This window comes from Camellia sinensis, chromosome 12, assembly GCF_055761805.1.
Source record: "Camellia sinensis isolate YWXY chromosome 12, ASM5576180v1, whole genome shotgun sequence".
Lineage (NCBI taxonomy): Eukaryota > Viridiplantae > Streptophyta > Magnoliopsida > Ericales > Theaceae > Camellia > Camellia sinensis.
Genome location: NC_138972.1, coordinates 148,137,899 through 148,160,068, shown reverse-complemented (window position 1 = coordinate 148,160,068; position 22,170 = coordinate 148,137,899).

Genomic DNA, 22,170 nt, shown 5'->3' with positions numbered 1-22,170 from the left:
ACCTATAACCAAGTTAAAACTCATATTAAGGTGTAAAGAGTCCCTACCTCAAAAAAAGAAGGCAAGCCAAGCAATATTGAAACTTCAAGGATGCCCAAATCCAACACTATTCGGATCAAAATGGAGATCTTGAGATGGTCTACCTTTTTATCAAAGGGATTAGGCTGAGGAAATCACTAGAACTAGGTGAAAATGTAGAGAGAGAGAGAGAGAGAGTATTTTAGAGAGAAAATTTCTCAACTTTAGGTTTTAGAGAGAAAAGATTTGAAAAAGTGATGTAAAAAAAGTCATTTTCGTGATCTGATATACGCACAGTTCGCACGAGCAGAAGAATTGACGCTCGAGCGTCAAACACAATAAATTGTTCCGCTCGAGCGCTAAAACACAATCAACAAGACGCTCATCGCTCGAGCGCAAGAAGTGACACTCGAGCGTGGAAAACACAGTTTCAGTAGTTTTACAGACGATAGACCAACGCTCGAGCGCAAGAAAAGCCGCTCAAGTGCCCACCTGCTTGAGCGAAGAAAACTTTGCTTGAGCGTAGAAATCCCTCTTCCAGTACTTTTGCAGACCTACAAAAGTACTGAGTGTTTACAAAGCTCGTTCGAGCGCAAGAAGCGCCGCTCGAGCGGAGGACCAAAATTCTGGGCAACATAAGGTTTGAAAAACAAGTGACCAACCTACCCAAACACAACCACAACAACCCAAAAGCCAATTTCAAAGAGACACAAGGGAAGTAAGAGGTAAACAACAATATGAAAGCATTAAACCCGAGTCCGGGATACCACAAAAGTTGGGTCAAAACCGGGATTGCTATAATCTTCCCCCCTTAAAGAATTTCGTCCTCGAAATTACAAATCACATTTCAAAACCATGTGTTTAAAAAAATTCCCACAATAATTACAAATTAATTTTTTTAGCACCATGACCCATTCACCGGTCACTCAATCCTATCACACGATGAACAAGTCTCAATACACATCTCAATATACATTTCCCCATAATTTTAACCGATTTCAATATACATTCCATATTTCCAAAACATATTCAATGTTTATGATAAATTTTCATTTTCCAAAACTTAAACAACATATACGATGTTCATGTTAAGCCTACGTTTCCAAAACATATTCAACATATACAATGTTCTCATAATTATAATTTTTATTAACATAATCAAAATCTCAATATACATGTTCAGGCACCAACAAACAAGTCTGAATATTTCTCTCGGACTTCCAATTCATGCTCCCAAGTCGCTTCCTCGACCCCGTGATGATTCCACAATACCTTTACTAAGGGAATTGTCTTGCCTCGCAAGACTTGGTCCCGTCTATCTAAGACTCTCACTAACCTCTCCTTATACGAGGCATCCTCGCCTATCTCTAAATCGGTCCAATCCAACACGTACGATAGATCCGGCTCATACTTCCTATAGCGATTCCGGTTTTGACCCAACCTTTGCTGTATTCTGGACTCAGGTTTCGTGGTTTGATATTGTTATTTATGTCTCATTCCCTCATTTCCCCTTTAAGTTTGAGTATTGGAGTGTCTTGGGCATGTTTGGAACATGTTGGTTGCTAGTTGGTCCAATTGTTGTTGTCCAGAAACTTGTTTCTTCGCTCAAGCGAGATTTCTTGCGCTCGAGCGAGCTTTGTGAACTCCTAGTATTTTTGCAGGCCTGCAGAAATACTGAGAGGGTAGTGTTCTTCGCTTGAGAGAGGCTTCTTGCGCTTGAGTGATTATAACAACCCTCATCTTGTCTTAGTCATATTCATGAGCATTTGCAAGATTTTGTCTTGTTAAGCTTGCATTTGTAGATTTTGACTTGTTTTGCCTAAGTGAAGGCCCTTGTCTTGTTTTGTGCTAACATGTTTTGCCTAAGTGTTATATGCATGCCTTGACCTTGCTTTGTGTGTTGAGGCTAGGTCATTTATCCTTGCTGTCTTAAGCCTAGGTCACACTTTTGAACCTCTTATACCTAGGCCGTTGAGCGCCAACACCCAGGACCATCTTGGAACCACCTTGGTTGACCTCCCCCGCCACCTAGGCATATTGGCTGAGATGTGCATTATCGAGGTCGAGATGTGTATCACCTAGGCCAAGATGTTATCATCTAGGCATTCGAGACCTTTGATCCTAGAACCTTGCAACCATGTTGTGCACCTTAGCTGACATCTTGCGATCTTGTTCCGGGACTGGTATGACCTAGGCCGAGGTGTGGCACATCTAGGCCGAGGTGTGGCACGTTTGGGCCATGTGTTATCCTTTCTAGTCGAGATCATGGAAGCCTTACTTGTCTGAAGCCTACGTTTGAACCCGAGATCCTTGCCTTGTCAGAATGCCCTTGTCACCTTACTTGTTATACACACTTTGTCATATTCTTGTCTTTTCACTCTGGCACCTTTTTGAGGAGATCTAATTAGATGATGCCACGTGTCCTAGGAGTGGTTTAAGCCAGCTAGCAGTGAGGGAACCCACATCATTTGTCATATCCATGCCTTGTAGAGAGAGAAGCTCTATGAAAAAAAGAAGGAGCTCTTAGAGTGAGAGCTAGATTTCCAACCTTGATCTTCATACTTTGAACCGTTTGATTCGTGTTTTGAGGTTAGATTCTTGATCTACTCTTGTTGTTCTTTATGTTGATATGATCATATTGCATGATCTAGCATGATTCATGAGCCATGCATTGATTTAATGTTTGTTTTAGAGAGAGAAAGTGATGTTCTTGTGTTCTTGAAAGAAAACCATGTTTTGATCCGAAAGTTTATACCAAGTCCTATGTTTTTATGTTTGTTTGATGAAATCTTCAAGTATGGGTACCCAGGTCCATGTTTTTGAACTCATAACATGAAATCTTAGATTTTGAATAAGAAGTTATGATTTTGGCATTCATGTTCTTCAAGAGGAACCTAGATTTCCAGACTTCATTTGCCTAAGTGTGGTCACTGAGACCCACTCTTGCCTAGACCTCACACCTAGGCCAAGCATCCTATCTCACCTTGGCCTACCTTGCATGATTACTTGCACCTTAGCCTATCTTGCATGCACATTCAGGCCGATCACCAGACACCTAGGCCGACTATGGTACACCCTTGCCGGCACCTTGTAACATCTCGGCAGGCAGCCTCACACCTAGGCCTAGGAGATCACACCTCGGCCAAGAGGTGTGGAACCTCAACCAAGAGGTGTGGGACCTCGGCCAAGACTTCCTGAGTTCACCCCGCTAGGCCATTTTGGCCTAAATCATCTCTGTGGATCCATTCCGAGACCTGGTTAGTACCCAGCATGTTTTCCTTAGAAGAAAAACAGTGTTTTGACTCCCAACACATGTTTTGCTTTGTCTTGACTTGGTTTTGGAAAGAAATGTCAGGATCTTTTCCCTTATGTAAAGTTTGTTTTGAAAGTGCATTTCATAACCATCTTTGAGCATTCCTTCTTGTCTTCTTGAAGTGCATTCAGTGGACTTTTATTATGTATTTGTAGGTCTTGGATCCTTGCCTTAATCCCCACACCCGAAGAGCTAAGTGAGTGGTCTTTCTAATAAAGCTATGTTATAATGTTTAGATAAAAGCTTTATTTTGTTTTGTTTTGTTTTGGAAAAGTATTTGATCAAGTATGAATGATTATCCATTAGCTTTTGTATCAAGTATTACCTTTGTTTTGATGACATTCTTGGAAAGTCCTTAGTACTAGGGGACTATAATGCAACTAGTACCCTTGTTTGAGATATCTCCCTTGCTACCGACGGTCTTGTACGGGTGGGTTTGTCTAATCGATTCCGGGTTGATTATTCCCTTGTTTTGTCAGGAATGCCATCCCTTGTATTATGTTGATGCTAGTAAGCATCTCTTGAAGCTTTGAAAGACTTTGATAGATGAACTTGGTTCATCCCTTGATTTTGTACAAGCTATGATATGTATTGTTTTGATAAAGATCTCGGATATCATTCATTCAAACCTTTATTACTTATATCATTCACTGAGTATCCAAGCTTACCCTCCTCTTTATATATATGTAGGTGACGAGCAAGAAGGCAGTGATGCCTAAAATGTTATGTGCAAGATGTTTTGATTCATGTTTTGCATCATCTTGAATATTATGCTTCTTAGTTTGTTATTCATATCTTTTGTATATTTCGGCTTGAGAAGCCCTTTGATCAAGATGTAACATGTATTATATTTTATTTGTATTCAAGTTGTAAAACCATGTTAAGATGTATGTTATTTCATTTGATCTATGCACAACTCTTATGGACTACTTAGATTTAAATTTATTGTTTCCGCACATGTAAGCCCCATATGTATACTCTGATTGTGTGAAACTTTGTAAGTTGGCCTTTGGTAATCTCGGATTACTGGCCATCATGGCACCATTCTACTAGGGGCAGAATGGGGTTGTGACAGCGACGATGTATGTCTGTAAAACTTTTGGGAGTATGTATTCTGCACTCGAGCTAGGCCACTTATTGTGTCTGGTCGCTCAAGTGACAACTTTTGTGCTCGAGCGAGCCTGGCATATATCTATTCGTAGCAGCTTATTTTTACATCATTTTTTGATATCTTTTGTAAGGTCCCGGTGTCCCACATCGGGAATGGAGGGGGAGTTCCTGGGCTATAAAAGTAAAAACCTGGACCCTTATATAGCACCGAGGCCTTTTCCCAAATAGTGAAATCCCTATTAGAACTCCCCAGTTAAGCGTGCTTAGGCTGGAGTAGTTCTAGAATGGGTGACCCACTGGGAAGAACAAATCCGTGCGGGCGTGGCCCAAAGCGGACAATATCGATGACATGTAAAGGGTCGGGGCGTTACAAATGGTATCAGAGCCGACTCTCCGGAGTACCGAGTGTGGGCCCCTGGCGTCTCTCGGTGCATGTGGGCAGGCTTGCGAGCTGGCAGGCTACTGCACGAGGACGTGCAGCCCTAAGGGGGATAGATTGTAAGGTCCCGGTGTCCCACATCGGGAATGGAGGGGGAGTTCCTGGGCTATAAAAGTAAAAACCTGGACCCTTATATAGCATCGAGGCCTTTTCCCAAATGGTGAAATCCCTATTAGAACTCCCCAGTTAAGCGTGCTTAGGCTGGAGTAGTTCTAGGATGGGTGACCCGCTGGGAAGAACAAATCCGTGCGGGCGTGGCCCAGAGCGGACAATATCGATGACGTGTAAAGGGTCAGGGCGTTACATCTTTTCACTTAAAAATCCTAGACCAACCCCTTCTCTCTCTAAAATCTAACTTCTCTCTACAAATCCACTAGGATCTAAGGATCTCTCTACCCTACTCTATTTGATAAAAAGGTGGAGCATCTCAAAAGCTACCATTACATCCGAATAGAGTTTGGTTTCGACATCTTTGAAGTTTCTCCACTCCTCCTTTGGGCTTCTACACTTGAGGTAGGGATTTTCAATGCTTTCATATGGTTCTTAACTTAGTTATTTGGTCATTGTGTAACAATGGTGGGTTTTGGGTGTAATTTGGACAAACCTAGGGTTTAGGTGTGAAATAAAAAAAAATGGAATTTTCATGTTTATGTTGTAAAAATGGTTGTGGGTTTGAATATGAGGTTGTGTGGTGGTAAAATAGTTGATTTTGGCATTTTGAGTTAATAGTTGGGAAACAGGAAAGTTTACCCTAATTTTTATTCAAATATTTATTTATTTAAATAAATGGAATTGACATTGTAAGTGTGAAATTGAATAGATGATAATATAAATGGTGGAGCTAGATGTGTATTATTAACTCACACCAATGGAAATTTAGATGATTTATTTGTTTTGAGGTTAAATATCTGTTTAGAAATATCTGCATTGGGCTATCGGTGAAGGATGGCTATGATTGTTGTAGAAATTGCATGAGGATTAGGTAGATTGAAACTAATCTCTTGTTGATTGTCATTGAATATGACTAAGTTTAAATACATTGTATATGTATGATTGTTTGGGAGGAGAAAGGGGATGCACTCTATTGTTTGGGAGGAGACAGAGGATGGACTCCATTGAAATTAAGTTGGCTTGTGTGTCCAAGATGAAAGTCCTGAAACCGCGCGTATACATGGTTGCCGATCCCGCGGACGAAATTTTCGTAAAATGGCAAATTGAAGTGTTTATGTGGGAATTGTGTTGATTTTGTTAGCCACTGAGTTGTAGTCTCAGTTGGGTTGTTGAATGATAATTAAATTGACTCATGGATTGAAACGAATTGAAAGAAAATGGAATAAGATATAAACTTCGTATTTTATGATTGTATACAAATGTGAATGTTTTGTCACAGACATTGTATATGCACATTGTACTTATATCTTTGTTAAATCTCATTTACTGTGTTAGCTTATTCCTACTGGGTTGTGACTCACCCTATTTGAGAAAAATCATTTTCAGGTGTTGGTGACATATCTTTGCCAAGGCAATAGCGGGGAAAGACTTTTGGGAGCAAAAGCTTATTTCTTTTGTTGTATTCTTTCTATAGCTAGGGGCTTTAATTGTATTGAGTTAGGCTCACTTTGGTTGTAACCAAGCAACGACTTGGAAAGATGTAAACCTATAGGACATATTATTACCTGTTTAGTTTTTAATTCCCCTATCACTGTAACACATGTTGTAGATTCAGGATGATCATTTATGAATGTATATCACATATGTTATCTTTTGTATACGAACTCTGATGTATGAAAGCACATTATTTCTATTATCTTTTCGTCCATGGGATGTATTTAATGTATTTTTTGGGGGGCGTTACAACTTGGTATCAGAGCGTACTGGGTTTGAATACTTTGGATACGTGGGAAGTGGTAATTAGCACAATGGGTTTGTTTCGCTTAGTTGAGATGTTAGTGTGTATTGTATGATTATGTGATAACATGTTTATATGACTACATGGGTATGGGATTTAATTTCTAAGATATTGGTCAAGTCCACGGGTTCCTAAGAGTCCTGTTAGAAAGGCACTTGATCACTGTCATTTCTAATTGGAACTCTGGCAGTGCCACAAGACGATTTTTATTCAGAATTGAAATTCGTATGTGTTTATGTGGATACGTGCTTATATGGATTGAATTACTGTTGTCCATCGTATTAGGACGCGAGTGAGTTAGTTTCGGCACATTTGTAAATGTGCTAATCTTTTTTTGTTACCTTCATTAGGATGTCAGGACGTGGTCGTGGTGGTAGGCGCGGTAGGCCTAGGCGGCAAGAGATGCCAATACCGGATGACATTTCGGCACAGGTATGAAGTTGGTCAAGCCAAAGTGGCTGAACTAGTGGCTCAGCAGGCCATGGGCGCCTTAGCTTGTGAAATGGCCGGGCATTGTAGGAATCCATGGACATTCTAAAGACTGAGAATCAAGTCCTGTCACGCCCCTAACCCGCCCCTAAAGGTTTTGGGCATGACCTAATCAGAAATAGACACTTAACCTGCTATAAATGATATTCGGAGCCTAAATGGAAGCGTTTATAATAAAATAACATGAAGACACACCCATTGAGCGACTACCAAAACGCCAGGACCACGTCTCGAAATTAAGCATAAAATGAATATGCACCCGGGATTAAGTTACATACACATTTACAAGTCCAACCCAGAGTTTGGGCATACAAAATATTATATACAAACAACTTTGGCCAACAAAATATGGGTACAAAATGACTAAGACTAGCAAAACTACCCTAGCATGCAAAGGGCTTCTCCAAGTGCCTAGTTGTCCTTAAGCTAACAAAAGATAGATGATGATGATGTAAGGACTGACCTCCAAGCTGATTTCCTACAGAATCAAATATAATTACAGAGTGAGACAAGCTTAGTGAATAATAATGCTTGAGTAGTTTAATAGCCAATTTTACCACAATGCATAATACAAAAGTGAGTCTGACATGGTTTTACTTTCAGAACGGCCTGTTGGCCCAGAATTATCAGAACGGCCTTTCGGCCCAGAATAGCCTTTCGGCCCAGAACATACAAATGTATGTATATCTTTTCAACATTTCATTTCCATCGAGTTCTAATCAATACAAAAGAAAATGTCGTAGCTGACGGAAAACAGAAAATTATTAACAGACATTAGCGATAACTAAATGTACGTTCAATGTACTATTACTCACAGCGTTGTGATGGCGTGCTAGTTCCTTCCGGAGTGTGCCCTGCACACAATCATAACTTCTAAATTAGTTCTCTTTCTTCTTAAATCATTGAGGAACTATTCCCTGTGTCATTACACTTCACATGAATTTATAACCATCTTAAAATCATCAGAAAAATATTCTAAAAATACCAGAGAGTCAAGCACGCAAAACTGAACAAAAACATTTTTTTTTTGAAAATAAGCCCCTCGCTCGAGCGCCACTTTGGCCGCTCGAGCGGACTGTATAAGTCACAAAACTGCTGGGAGGTCGATTTTCCCGCTCGAGCGGTCATGTCCACCGCTCGAGCGGTCGTGGCCCAGATTTGGGACAGCTCGACTTCAACTCAAAATTTAGCAACAACACCTCATTTTACATGCAATCCAAGGTTAGATTAATGCAATATTTCAACCTAACATTACCATAACATAGATTCCACCTTGAACATAACAAATTAAACTAGATTAGAAGCTTCAACAAGCCATCCCTTTCTCAAATTCCATTCTTATATTCAAGTTCTTCATGTTCAAAGAAAACATAACACATGATACTAACATAATTCCATGGGATGATGATATAAAACCAAAGGTTGAAGTATAATTTCATACAACACCCAAATAAAGTGTCAAAGTAACCAATTGATGAGAAACCCTCATAAATCAAACATGCATCATACATGAATCAAACATAAACGTCAATTATAACCTTCCCAAAATTCTCATTATTTTGGGTTTACATAATTATTTCTCATTCAAACTCATAATTGAATATTCTCATGAAATAACAAGGAAATAAGATGTAGATTTCCCCCCCATATTTGGTTCTTTAACATAGATGACCACATAAACCCTCAACATCTACCTTAACTTGCCAAACACAAAGAGAATTCCCAACCATAATCAAGAGAGAGAGTGGCTAGATAAAGTAAATTTTCATACCTTGAGTTTAATCTAAGTAATCTTCACAAAATTCCCCAAATCCTTCACTTGAAGGCCTTCTCTCAAACTCTCACGAAATTCCCTCTTCTAGGTTGCACACAGGAGGTATTTTCAGGTCAAAGGCATCTTAAAGCTTGATATAGATATTTATGTTTATAATAAGACAAAATTTAATCGTTTAAGCATCCTAAATTGAAATTTCACAGAAAATCCCATTAGAGCTTAAAAATTATGCAGATTCCAAATATCAAATCAATTTCTGAAAATTAAGCCTCTAAGGCGCCCAATTTCAGATTCAAATAGTCTATTGTGACAGATAATTTCCTTATTCAACAGATAGGAATCCATATGGCTAAGTTTCATGTAATTCAATGTACTTTCACATAGAATTTCATAATATGCATTCGAAAACATAGAATAACGGGCTGAAAAGATACCAGAGTCATGTACGTGGGTCGGGCTATTACACTCTCCCCCCCTTAATTAAGTTTGGTCCTCCAAACTTGTTTTACCTTAGGACGAAAACAGATGCGGATATTGGTGTTGCATTTCCTCTTCCTTTTCCCAAGTTGCCTCGATTTCGTAGTGTTCTTGCCACTCCACTTTCACCATTGGAATTTCCCGGTTCCGTAACTGTTTCACCTGACGGTCCAAAATTCGAATTGGTTTTTCCTCGTATGTTAACTTATCAGTCAGCATAATTTGGTGATAATCGATAATATGTGATGGATCCGGGAGCTATCCTCGGAGCATAGCAACGTGAAACACATTATGAATTTGGCTCATATGTGGCGGAAGGGCAACTCGGTAGGCTACTGGACCCACTTTTTCTAAGATCTGAAAAGGACCAACATATCGGGGTGTCAGCTTACCCCTTTTTCCAAATCTTGGGTGTCCTTTCATTGGGGTAACTTTCACGAAAACATGACTGTCCACGTCAAACTCCAAATTTCTGCGCCGGTTATCCGCATAACTCTTCTGTCTACTCTGAGCAGTTTTCAATCTTTCTCGAATAATTCTAACATTTTCGGTTGTCAACTGGACAATCTCTGGCCCTAACAAGGGCCTATCTCTAACCTCAGCCCAACACACGGGAGAATGACACGGTCTTCCATACAGGGCTTCATAGGGTGCCATTTCAATACTCGAATGGTAACTGTTATTATATGCAAACTCAACCAACGGCAGATGAGTTTCCCAACTTTCTTGAAAATCCAAAACACACATTCGAAGCATATCTTCTAGCGTCTGAATTGTCCTCTCGGATTGCCCATCTGTTTGAGGGTGGAAAGCTGTGCTAAACTTTAATTCTGTACCCATTGCATTCTGTAGACCTTGCCAGAACCTCGAAACAAATTTGGGATCTCTATCTGACACAATTGTAACCGGAACACCGTGAAGCCTTATAATTTCATTCACATAGATCACAGCAAGTTTATCGGCATTATACTAGGTCTTCACAGGCAGGAAGTGGGCGGACTTTGTTAATCGGTCGACAATGACCCATATAGAATTCATCCCTCGGGGTGTTCGTGGTAAGCTTGCAACAAAATCCACGATCAGATGTTCCCATTTCCACTCCGGAATTGGAAGGGGTTGTAATAATCCTGCGGGTCTCTGATGCTCTGCTTTTACCTGCTGACATTGCAAACACTTAGAAACAAACTTTGCGATTTCTTTCTTCATACTTGGCCACCAAAAATTTATCTTCAAATCCCGGTACATTTTAGTACTTCCTGGATGCATTGAAACTTTTGAGGCATGTGCTTCTTCCATCAATTTCCGTTTAAGTTTTAACACATTAGGAACACATATTCGGTTTTGAAATTTAAGCACAGAATCTGTCAAAGTGAACCCCAGTTTCGGTTTTGTCTCCATTTCATCACGTATTTTCTTTAAAGCTCCATCCTCCATTTGGCGTATTTTAATCTCCTCAAGTAATGTCGGTTGAGCCCTGATTGTTGCCATTGTTGCTCCTTGACCATGCATCGCCAAGTCGACCCCCATCTTATTCAGCTCATTCATCAACTTCTTTTCCCCTGTCAATAAACTTGCCAAATTCCCCATATTTCTCCGACTAAGTGCGTCTGCCACCGTGTTGGCTTTACCGGGATGATAGTGGATCTGTAAATCATAATCTTTAATAAGCTCCAACCATCGCCGCTGACGCATATTCAACTCCTTTTGGGTAAAAATGTATTTGAGACTTTTATGGTCGGTATAAATGTCGCAAGTAGTTCCATACAGATAATGCTACCAAATCTTTAAAGCAAAAACGACTGTAGCTAGCTCAAGATCAAGCGTGGGGTAACCCTTCTCATGGGACTTAAGCTGGCAAGAAGCATAAGCAATAACTCTTCCACTTTGCATAAGCACACAACCAAGTCCTTTATGTGATGCATCGCTGCAAATCACAAATCCCTCAGTACCAGACGGTAGGGCAAGGACCGGGGCTGTAGTCAACTTCATTTTTAATTCTTGGAAGGCAGATTTCCACGGTTCCGTCCATTCAAATGCAACTCCCTTTTTAGTCAACTGTGTGAGTGGTACAACAATCTTAGAAAAATCCTGAACAAATCTCCGATAATAGCCGGCTAATCCCATGAAACTACGCACTTCAGTCACATTCGTCGGGGTCGGCCAGTTTACAATCGCCTCAATCTTGTTTGGATCAACAGAGACTCCTTCCTTAGTTATAACATGCCCCAGAAATGTCACTTCATGTAGCCAAAATTCACACTTCTTTAGCTTCGCGTACAACTTCTTTTCTCGGAGGGTTTGAAGGATTAAGCAAAGATGATTTTCATGGACCTCTGCATTCTTTGAGTAAATAAAGATGTCGTCAATAAAGACCACTACAAACTCATCCAGATAAGGTTTGAAGACACGGTTCATCAGATCCATAAATGCTGCTGGTGCGTTTGTAACTCCAAAGGGCATAACTAAAAATTCATAATGACCGTACCGGGTTCGAAAAGCTGTCTTCTCAACATCATCAGCTTTAACTTTCAATTGGTGGTATCCGAACCGTAAGTCAATCTTAGAAAAGACCTGTGATCCTTGTAATTGATCAAATAAATCGTCGATCCGTGGTAAGGGATACTTATTCTTGATTGTTACTTTATTAAGCTCCCGGTAATCTATACATAATCGGAGTGTTCCATATTTCTTTTTCACAAACAGGACTGGTGCACCCCACGGAGAAACACTCGGGCAGATAAACCCTTTATCCAATAAATCTTGCAATTGAATCTTCAATTCCCTCATTTCAGCTGGCGTCATTTGATACGGGGTTTTAGAGATGGGTTGGACTCCCGGTAGCACTTCAATCGTGAATTCGATTTCACGGTCCACTAATTCTCTTGGCAATTCTTTCGGAAAGACGTCCGGAAATTCACAGACAACTGGAATCGCACCAATATTCTCATTCGTTGTTGTCCCTTCCAAAACACTACATAAGTACCCTTGACACCCTTTCTGAATTAATTTACAAGCCCTAGCTGCAGAAATCACATACGGTGGAGAAGTCACTCCTTGCCCCTGAAAAGTAGATTCTGATTGCCCTGGAGGGTGGAATTTGATTTGCTTTGTTAGACAGTCGATAGTGGCACTATATTCACCCAACCAATCCATCCCCAGAATAATATCAAAAGAAGTCATATCAAGTGGTAATAGATTAGCATATACACGGATATCTCCAATGAGAAGTTCACAAGCAGAATAGACAGAAGTACAGATCATGGAATTTCCCATAGGTGAAGATACACACAACACATAAGTCAATTCTTCTTCAGGTTTATCTAGGTTTTTCGCAAATAATTTTGACACAAAGGAACAAGTAGAACCAGAATCAAATAAGACGTAAGCAGAATGACCATGAACCATAAATGTACCTGACACCACTGTTGTTGTATTCTGTACATCTCCCGGAACCAACGCAAATACCCTACCTTGCCTCGTAGTATCCTTATTGTTAGCAGGTTTAGCAGCTGACTTGGCATTAGGAGCCGGTGTAGACCCTGCTGAACTTGTGGCGGCCTTATTACCAGTTTGTTGATTCTTTTGCAGACAGTCTTTTATCAAATGCCCCGTTTTGCCACATCGAAAACATGCCCCAGACAATCGGTGACAAATCCCTCGATGCCTCCATCCACATTCTAGACACACAGGAGCTGAATTTTGAGGAGAGGTAGTAGTGTTGGAGGTCCCTGAATTTTGCTTCTTATTCGGTGGAGTAGTTGACCCCTTGAACCATTGGTTGCTCTGCCTTTTTCCTTTCCATTCAGAAATCCGAGTATGAGCAGCAATATTTCCTTCTGCTATAACAGCCCTTTCTAACACATCAACGTAGGTAGGTAACTTCAACACATTAACTCGGTCCAGAATAGTACTCCGCAATCCTCCCTCAAATTTTTACGCCTTCTTGTATTCTGTATCTACCATGTGAGGTGCAAACCGGGCTAGTTCCGCGAATTGAGCTTCATATTCGGCAACAGTTTTATTTCCTTGTCTCAATGTTTCGAATTCGGTCACCTTCTTGTCTCGCATACTCTGGGGAAAATATTTATCATAAAATAGCTCTAAAAATCTGTCCCATGTCAGCCCCTGATGCATTGTTCTTGTAAGCATCCACCACCTTCGCGCCTCATCTTCAAGAGTAAAAGCAGCAAGCTGCACCTTTTGGATTTCAGTACAAGGGAAAACTTCGAACAACTTTTCTATTCCCAATACCCATGCCTCAGCTTTCATCGGTTCGATTCCGCCTTTAAACACTGGCGGTTTCATCTTTTTAAATTCCTTTGTAAGTGTAATGATTCTATCTTCAGCATGGAACTCTTGTACTGCTGGTGGAGGTATTGGTGGTGGTGGCGGTTGTTCTTGTGGTTGTTGTTGCTGTTGTGGCTGTTGCTGTTGCTGTGGCTGTTGCTGTTGCTGTTGTCGACGTAAGGTCTCTGCCATTTCCATAATCATTCTCTCCATCCTGTCCAACCGGGCAGCCGTAGCACCTTCCTGCTCCTCTGTTCGTGTTCTCACCATGATCTACACAACAATCAAGTACAACATACACAAAAGAATGCAATAGACATTGATCATCATCATTAACATTAGCAGAAAACATTTAACGTTGCTCTCAATCTTCCTTTAGTACATGATGCCTACAAATTTCTAGACATCCTAAAGCTCAATGGATCCGTGTGTGAGATAGCAACTCGTGCTCTGATACCACTTGTCACGCCCCTAACCCGCCCCTAAAGGTTTTGGGCATGACCTAATCAGAAACAGACACTTAACCTGCTATAAATGATATTCAGAGCCTGAATGGAAGCGTTTATAATAAAATAACATGCAGACACATCCATTGAGCGACTACCAAAACGCCAGGACCACGTCTCGAAATTAAGCATAAAGTGAATATGCACCCGAGATTAAGTTACATACACATTTACAAGTCCAACCCAGAGTTTGGGCATACAAAATATTAGATACAAACAACTTTGGCCAACAAAATATGGGTACAAAATGACCAAGACTAGCAAAACTGCCCTAGCATGCAAAGGGCTTCTCCAAGTGCCTGGTTGTCCTTAAGCTAACAAAAGATAGATGATGATGATGTAAGGACTGACCTCCAAGCTGATTTCCTACATAATCAAATATAATTACAGAGTGAGACAAGCTCAGTGAATTATAATACTTGAGTAGTTTAATAGCTAATTTTACCACAATGCATAATACAAAAGTGAGTTTGATATGGTTTTACTTTCAGAACGGCCTGTTGGCCCAGAATTATCAGAACGGCCTTCCGGCCCAGAACAGTCTTTCGGCCCAGAATAGCCTTTCGGCCCAGAACATACAAATATGTATGTATATCTTTTCAACATTTCATTTCCATTGAGTTCTAATCAATACAAAAGAAAATGTCGTAGCTGACGGAAAACAGAAAATTATTAACAGACATTAGCGATAAATAAATGTACGTTCAATGTACTATTACTCACAGCGTTGTGATGGCGTGCTAGTTCCTTCCGGAGTGTGCCCTGCACACAATCATAACTTCTAAATTAGTTCTCTTTCTTCTTAAATCATTGAGGAACTATTCCCTGTGTCATTACACTTCACATGAATTTATAACCATCTTAAAATCATCAGAAAAATATTCTAAAAATACCAGAGAGTCAAGCACGCAAAACTGAACAAACACATTTTTTTTTTTGAAAATAAGTCCCCCGCTCGAGCGCCACTTTGGCCGCTCGAGCGGACTGTATAAGTCACAAAACTGCTGGGATGTCAATTTTCCTGGTTGAGCGGTCATGTCCTGTCACGACCCAAACCCGGCCCTATGGGTTTAGCACCGTAACCGGCTAGTAATCCGAGATTACCGAAGGCCTGCTTAACAGTAGTACAGTAAAACAGAGTACAGGGCCTGGCGGAAGCCAAAACAGTAAATAAACAATGCCCAATGAGCTGTGATAGTCTATATGCAAAAAGACTTTCCATACATATATACATAATCAGTGCAGAACAGTATGCACAATATATACAATCATTCAGACTAGGGACTCCATCCCTTACATACATAATCAGTACAGTAAACATTCAGTCTATAAAATCCATTCGGTTATTACAGAACAGTAAGACAGTACAGAAGGGGAATCCTAAAACACCCCTAAGCCTTAGCACGATAGGCTCGGAACCTCGCAGTGAGGCACAGAAGTTGGCTTGACAAAACTGGAGTAACCCTGACGCTCCTAGCCGCGGTCTGGTGCCTGAACACCTACATATATATATGAGCAGTGAGCTAAAGCCAGTGAATAACATAATGCGTAAAGAGGTTAAGAATGAATGTCCTTACAGTATGAAAACAGTTCATTTAAACAGTATTTCAGTTGTTCAGTCAGTACAGTCATATGTGGTACACCCATTAGCATAACAGTACAGTAAACAGTAGGTCTTAAAAGACCGAGCAGTAGATGATGGCCATCAGTCAGTAAACAGTAATGGTTCCAACAAGGGAACCGACAGAGATCTCTGTAACAGTAACAGTCAATACAGTAGGTGCTAAGGATGCCACAATACAGTTCAGAATATAGGACATGCATTCATTCAATTAACAGTAATCAGTTCAGAAAACAGTACAGTTCAGTTGTTCAGAAGATAATCAATTGTGAACATATCTTTACACAATCGTTACTCACAGAGTTTGGGCTACAGTATGCTAGAGCGTGCCTCCCCAGTCGCCAACCCTACACAGTTAACAGATTGAACACACTAAGCTACACTGCTGGGAAAGATAATAACTTAATCCCTAATTTGCCTCGGTGTGTTCTACATCTATATCCTCAGTAAGATGTCCTAAACTAGGCCTAAGAATGCCTAAGATGAGATGAGGATGCAAAGATGTACTCAAAAAGCAATTTTAGAATATTCAGAAAACAGGGGTCACGCTCGAGCGTAGGTAACTCCGCTCGAGCGGACATGCAGCCAAAGGTACCCGCTCGAGCGTATAATTACTCGCTCGAGCGTTCTGCAAAAACAGTCAAAAGTGCTGGATGGGTGGAATCTCCGCTCGACGGACGCTCGACGTCCGCTCGAGCTTGAGACACATGCCTCCGCTCGAGCGCCCAATCCTCCGCTCGAGCGGACTGTAAAACAGTGCAAGATGCTAGATGCTCGGATTCCACGCTCGAGCGGCACTTCCCCCGCTCGAGCGGAAGTGCAAAATCTGGAGAACCCAGATTGCACCTCCAAGCCAAAAACCAAATTCAAAAGCATCAAAACCGATCCTCTTGGGCTAAATTTCCAGAAAACATTTGTAAACACATAGAATAACATGGTTCAAAGCTCAATTTTGAGAATTCAAAGCCCAAGGGTGTTTAATTCAAACCCAATTTCAAACCATTTTCCAAGAACAATCCTCAAACATGACATGCATGACCTTTAAATAACTTTCAAGCTTCAAAACATGCTCTAATGAGCCAATTGTTTCACAAACATGATGAAAACATGGACTACTCTCAAAACATGGACATGCATGTAACAATTTGCCATGAACTCAACTCAAAATCCAACAATACTAACATGCATGCATGAATTATGCTCTATTTCAACATGCTAGAACTAATCCATGGCTCAATTCTCAATTTTGACATGAATCATGTAAGAACAAGCTCAATTCATAAACAAGAGGGTAATTACTCTATCTTAGGTCTAGTAGTTCAAGAAGGGAGCTCAAATATGCAATCTCTTCAACAATTTCCTCAATTTCCAAGCGATTCACAAGGTAGAACTCAATTTCTCTCCCTCTCCCTCTCTTGGTCGGTTAAGTCTAAGAAGTGAGCTGATGAAATGTGTATGTATGAGTGTAATGAGACTCAAAGATGATTCCAAGTAGTGGGCCACTAAGGCTAGTTTGGTAAATAAGGCCAACTTAAGCAATTGATCAATATTTAATCTAATTTAATCATACCTAATCAGTTTTCAGATAAATACACCATAAAATCACATTAATTATGAGGATCATAAAACATCAATCAATTCCCGGTTCGGCCGCCGATAAGGCCTTCAATTATCAGTTTAAACATAAAACGTGAACAGATCAAATAAACAATCAAACAGATAGAATACAAATTAACATACATACTTAGTCAATTCAGTTCCAGTTTTCAGTCAGTCAGTTCAGTACTTTGATCAGTTCAATTATCAGTCATAATCAGTTCAGTTTGACGGTAATCAATGTTTATCGGTAAATAGTGGTGAGGGTTATTACAGCCTCCCCTCCTTATAAAGAGTTTAGTCCTCTAAACTCGGGTTACCTTCGTTCTGGAAGAAAACAGGATTCAGTGGAAACAGTTCAGGATATCTTTTGGCCATGTTCTCTTCCCTTTCCCAAGTGGCATACATACCACCATGGTTCTGCCAGTCAACTTTTACCAGCGGGATTTCTTTGTTCCTCAGTTTCTTGATCTGTCTGTTTACAATCTGTATAGGCCGTTCCTCATAAGTGTAGTCATCGCTCAGCACTACACGGGTAGGCTCTATTACGTGGAAAGGATCCCGGAGGTAGTCTCTCAACATGGAAATATGGAAGACGTTATGCATATGCTCCACCGGATTGATTTTCTCAAAAATCTCATATGGTCCGACGTACCTCGGTGCTAATTTGCCTTTGACTCCAAAACGAGTCTGGCCTTTCATCGGTGTCACTTTCACAAAAACGTGATCACCCACTTCATACTCTCTGTGCAGTTTTCAATCTCTGTTGTATCAGTTTCACTTTCTCAGTCGTTTCATATACAATCTCGGGCCCAAGCAAGGGCCCATCTCCAACTTCTGCCCAGCAAATCGAAGATCTACATTTTCTGCCATACAATGCATCAAAAGGCGCCATACCAGTACTCGCATGGTAGCTGTTATTGTAGGCGAATTCAGCCAATGGTAAATGGCTTTCCCAGTTTCCCTGAAAATCAAGGACATACATTCTCAGTAAGTCCTCCAGAGTCTGGATAGTCCTTTCTGACTGGCCATCTGTCTGAAGATGATAGGCACTACTCAGTCTCAGTTCAGTACCCAATGCAGTCTGTAGGCTTTACCAAAATCTCGATGTAAACTTCGAATCCCTGTCAGAAACAATGGACACGGGCACTCCATGCAGACTAACAATTTCATCAATATAGAGTATAGCCAATTTGTCCGCATTATAAATTGTCTTAACAAGTAAGAAGTGAGCAGATTTAGTCAGTCTATCAACAATAACCCAAATCAAGTCCATACCTTTACTGGAGCGAGGCAATCCCACTATAAAATCCATGGTGATATGCTCCCATTTCCACTCCGGTATCGGTAAGGGTTGCAGTAAGCCTGCGGGTCGTTGATGTTCGGCTTTAACTTGTTGGCAATGAAGACATTTCGATACAAAATCAGCAATTTCTTTCTTCATTCCCGGCCACCAGAAGTTCAGTTTCAGGTCTTGGTACATTTTCGTATTCCCCGGATGGATAGAAAATCTTGAGTTGTGGCCCTCTTGCAGAACTCTTCTTTTCAGTTCAGTATCATTTGGTACGTACAGTCTTTTTTGAAATTTCAGTACATTATTCTCAAATTTGAATCCCGATCTCGGTTTAGATTCTCTTTCTTCGATGATCTTTTTCAAGAAGTCATCCAGTTGCTGTTTCTCTTTAATTTCTTCAATCAGTGCCGGTTGAGCAGAAATAGCAGCTAAGGTTCCACCTTGTTCTCGCAAAACAATTTCAATTTCAGATTTTTCAAGGTCACAAAGCAACTCTTTCTGTCCGGTAAGCAAACAGGCTAAGTTTCCAATCGATTTTCGGCTCAATGCATCGGCAACGGTATTGGCTTTTCCCAGATGGTACAATATCTGTAGATCATAATCTTTAATCAGTTCCAGCCATCTCCGTTGTCTCATGTTCAACTCTTTCTGTGTGAAGAAATATTTCAAACTCTTGTGGTCTGTGTATACTTCGCATGTCACCCCGTATAGGTAGTGACGCCAAATTTTCAGTGCAAATACTACTGCAGCAAGTTCCAGATCGTGGGTCGGGTAGTTCTTTTCATGCGGTCTCAGTTGTCGGGAAGCATAGGCAATTACTCTCCCCTTCTGCATTAAAACACATCCCAAACCCTTATGAGAAGCATCACTAAATACGGTATACCCGTCCGTACCTGAAGGTAAGGTAAGAACCGGTGCAGTCACAAGTCGAGTTTTCAACTCCTGGAAGGCAGATTCCCTTTGGTCAGTCCAGTCAAATGATATCCCCTTCTGAGTCAGTTGAGTCAACGGTAAAGCAATTTTGGAGAAATCTTTGACAAATCTTCTGTAATATCCAGCCAAACCCAAAAAGCTTCGGACTTCAGTCACGTTGGTTGGTCTAGGCCAGTTCACTACAGCTTCGATTTTCTGCGGATCAACAGAAATTCCATCTTTGCTAACAACATGCCCCAAAAACATAACATGGTCAAGCCAAAATTCACATTTAGACAGTTTAGCATACAGTTTCTGTTCTCTTAAGGTTTGTAGGGCAAGTCTCAGATGATGTTCATGTTCTTCTATACTTTTGGAGTAAATCAGTATGTCATCAATGAATACAACAATAAAATTGTCAAGGTACGGTTTAAAGATTCTGTTCATTAAGTCCATAAATGCGGCTGGTGCGTTCGTGACTCCAAAAGGCATAACTAAAAATTCGTAATGTCCATACCTCGTTCTAAAAGCAGTTTTATCAATGTCATCTGATTTAACTTTCAACTGATGGTATCCGGATCTGAGATCAATCTTCGAATATACTTTATCACCCTGTAACTAATCAAACAGGTCATCAATACGCGGTAATGGGTATTTATTCTTTACAGTTACCTTATTCAGTTCACGATAGTCAATGCACAGTCTCAGTGAGCCGTCTTTCTTCTTTACAAACAAAACAGGTGCGCCCCACGGTGAAGTACTGGGCCTGATGAACTTTTTGTCTAACAGTTCTTGCAATTGCACTTTCAGTTCTTTCAGTTCAGTTGAAGCCATTCGGTAAGGAGCTTTAGATACTGGCTGTGTTCCGAGAACCACATCAACGGTAAATTCAATCTCTCTGTCAGTCAAATCTGCTGGAAGATTATCTGGAAAAACATCTGGGAATTCTCTGACTATAGGAATACAGTTCACATTAGCATTATCAGCAGTGGACACAGTCAATACAGAACACAGATATCCCTTACAGCCCTTTCTAATCAATTTTACAGCTTTCACAAATGAAATCAGATACGGGGGAGGTACTACTCCAACCCCATTAAACACAAATTCAGGTAGACCAGGTGAATGGAAAACTACTTGTTTCGTTACACAGTCTATGGTGGCATGATATTTCGTTAACCAGTTCATCCCCAATATTACATCAAAATGGTCAATGTTCAATGGCAGTAAATCGATAAACAGATGTGCATCTCCAACAATGATTTCACAAGCAGGGTACATGTATGCACAGGTCATAGATTCCCCAACGGGTGATGATACAGCTAACAGATAATTCATGGGTTCTAAGGGTCTATTCAATTTACGCGAAAAAGCATGCGACACATAAGAATGCGTAGAGCCCGAATCAATCAATACATAAGCATTCTGAGTACAAATAGAGAGAATACCTGACACAACGGTCTCGGTATTCTGGACGTCTCCCGGTACTAGGGCGAACACTCGGCCCTGCCTCATAGGCTCTTTCCCGGTAGCTTTGGGGTTCGGTTTCGGTGTAACAGTTGATGCCGCTACGCTTGGTGTAGCTTTACTACTAGCTTGCGGAGCAGAGGGACAGTCTTTAACCATGTGGCCCACTTTGCCACACCTATAACAGGCTCCTGATATCTTGTAACAGACTCCCTTGTGATTTTTACCACACTCAGAACAGGGCGGTATTGTACGATTTCCTTGACTAGACGTAGTCGTTGACCCCGTATTCTGTTTCTTGTTCAATGGACTATGCTTGCCCTTCTTAAACTTAAAATTCTTCCTTTTTCCCCGCCATTCAGGCAATGGCGTTTCAGTTTTCAGTGCTTCAATGTTTGATTCAGCCATCAAGGCTCTGTCAAGAACATTCACATAATTCGGTAGTTTCAGAACATTTATTCGGTCAAGAATTGCAACATTAAGGCCACCTTCAAATTTTCTGGCCTTCTTATACTCAGTATCCACCATATGCGATGTATATCTAGCAAGCTCGGTGAATTTCGTCTCATATTCAGCCACAGACATTGCTCCTTGTCTCAGCTGTTCAAACTCAGTTACTTTTCTGTCCCTAACACACTGAGGGAAGTACTTTTCAAAGAAGGCTCCTTTGAATTGAGCCCAAGTCAGAACGGTATTTTCATCACGGATGAGCATCCACCACCTTCTAGCTTCTTCTTGCAATGTAAAGGTGGCTAACAGTACCTTGTGTGCTTCAGAGCACGGAAAAACTTCAAACAATTTTTCAGTCTCCAGAACCCATGCTTCGGCTTTCAACGGTTCTAAGCCTCCCTGAAAGGATGGCGGTTTCATTTTGCTGAACTTATGGGTCAGTACAATTATATCCCCATCATTAGCATTCACATTTTGTACATTTACATTCACATTTTGTTCCGGTACA